Source organism: Mus pahari, chromosome 1 (assembly GCF_900095145.1).
Source record: "Mus pahari chromosome 1, PAHARI_EIJ_v1.1, whole genome shotgun sequence".
NCBI lineage: Eukaryota > Metazoa > Chordata > Mammalia > Rodentia > Muridae > Mus > Mus pahari.
In genome coordinates this window covers 112,975,467-112,977,940 of record NC_034590.1, presented here as the reverse complement: position 1 = coordinate 112,977,940, position 2,474 = coordinate 112,975,467, and positions in this window count along the sequence as shown.

Sequence of the window (2,474 nt, the reverse complement as noted above, 5' to 3'; positions counted from 1 at the left end):
CCAGCCTCCAGATTAGGTTCACTGGTGAGCCTTCCAATTCTGGATTGTAGTTCATTTCAAATATAGTCAAGTTGACAACCAGGAACAGCCACTACAAATACCATTCCCTACAGGCCAAGCATTCAAACACATGAGTCTATGGGACAAACCTATCAAACCACCACAGGTTAACAATTGCCCTATGCAGCTCTCTGGTGGAGGCCCTCCTTGAGAGTAAGTAACAATTTAGATGAAGGCAAGTTCTGGGTGTCAGGTCCAAAAGAAACTCAGGACAAATGGTCCACTGTGGTGCCTATTAACATACTGAAGAACATGCCCCCACTTTAAACTTCTCCTGCTCACTGGCTTCCCTTCCCCTAGCTTCTCAGTCCCAGATAACCCTGCCATTTTTTGGCCATGTGCCTTCTTGGTTCTTCCTCTCCTTTCCCCCTCTCTTTTGGTCCTTCTCTTCCTCTCTCTCTCCACCAGCCGCCTCTTAAGGCCGAGTCAGTCTGCTGGCCATGTTTAATCTACTGCTTTCTCTGCTCTGGACCCTTCCAGGTGCCTCTGGATGTGCTCTCCCTCCTATCTACAATAAAGCCCTCCCCCTCCAACCAGAATTGGAACAGTCTTGTCCTCACTTTGTACATCTGGTGCCTGAAACCAGAGAGGAATATATATGACCCCCATCCAAGAGACTCAGCCTCTCCTAGCCACACCATGCTGTTGGTTTGACTACTTCTTAAGGTATGCATGGATGGACCACTTGTTTCTGCAGGCTTCTGCCACCTACCATAGTTGACTCCAACCTGGAATTCACCTCTTCAGCTGTTTCTCCCCTCTACCCACTCTAACCATTTGCTTCTCCTCACCAAATCAGTAAATCTCCACTTGCCTAGGGGTGTGATCAGTGCCTTGCTCTCACTGCTCAGTAAATTTCCATTTTCCTAGGGGTGTGGTCATTGTCTTACTCTCACTGCTCAGTAAATTTCCTTTTGGTTAGGGGTGTGGTCAGTGCCTTGTTCTCACTGCTCAGTAAATTTCCACTTGCCCATGGGTGTGGTCAGTGCCTTGTTCTCACTGCTCAGTAAGTTTCCACTTGCCTAGGGGTGTGATCAGTGCCTTGTTCTCACTGCTCAGTAAATTTCCACTTGGCTAGGTGTGTGGTCAGTGCCTTGCTCTCACACCAGGACCAGCTCTCCTATGATTTCCATATGAGGAGTGGGGTCAGCTGGACACAGGCCTTAGACATGTGTGTGCCCCCAAGCAGCAGCCCAGACCAGGGGTGTCCACCTGGACTTTGGTAGGAGTCCCCTGCTGCCACAAGAATAAAACAGTTACCTGTAGGTGCTGAGCCCTGCCTTGCAGAGTGCAATATCCACTCCAGTAGTGACTTGCTTAGCAGGCCTAAAAGCCTGGAAGCAGTCAAGCAGCAAAGAGTTTCTAGGAAACGTAGCCTCCTGGAACCTTGGCATTCTCATAGCTAGAATGCCCCAGATTTGTCCCTGCAATATTGTAGAGGCTCTTGCCTGCTTTCTTACAGTATTTTACTGGATAAGAGTTAGAAATCTCAGGGCAGGCTTAGCAAAGTATACTTAGACTCTTCATTACAGCCAGGTATAGCAGACTACATTGCATATTAGAAGAAAGTTGGTGGATTCTTCTGAAAAATGGAGATTCCCTACAGATACTTAAAAGAACAGCCAAGTTACTCTCATATGCAAGTATTTACCAAGGCCTAGGAAAATGGGGGGTTGTGGTATTGCATTATTCATGATAAGGTCTGCTAGAGCAGAACCCCCTGGTGCTAGCTTCCACAAGGCTCAAAGGAGTAGCATTAATTGTGACTAGGGGGTGAAGTCCTCACCTGTCATTAGCTGACTCTAGGCAGGGCTGTTTTACCTTTACTGTAAACACTGCCCGGTTCCTGTCAGTCCTTTGAAGGCATCCCTCTGTTTCGTGTCAGATACTTCAATGTGCCTTGCCTGCTGTGACACCCTACTCCTTTGTTTTCTGTATTATATAAGACTTGTGTTTGCTCTGTGGAAAATTACATCCAGATACAGCACTCCCTTGTGTCTGTGTCCGTTTGTCAACTTTTTCCGTCGCCAACTCAATGCCTGCCTATAACGGAACCCCAAAATTATTTGCCACGAATTGAGAAAGGCAGACTGAAGCTGGTCCATGGCAGAATGGCACCCAAACAGGGACTCCCAGACAGGTAAGACTTTATCTCTTTTTCTTCTTTTTCTTCTTTATTTCTCAGGCAAGGATAGGATCTTGTCTTGGTGCTGCAGTCCGACTAATAAAGGCTCATCAGTTTGAGGATGATGAGTAAGTTTTTACCATGGGGCAGNCTGACATTAAAACATGTTTAGACGTCTCACCAGCCATAGTAAAGGCCTACACTGTAGTGATGAAGAGACAGAAACTCAGCGCCAATTTTAAGAATACCTGTGAGAATGAAAAGCGTTCTCAAGGGAGGCAGAGGCAGG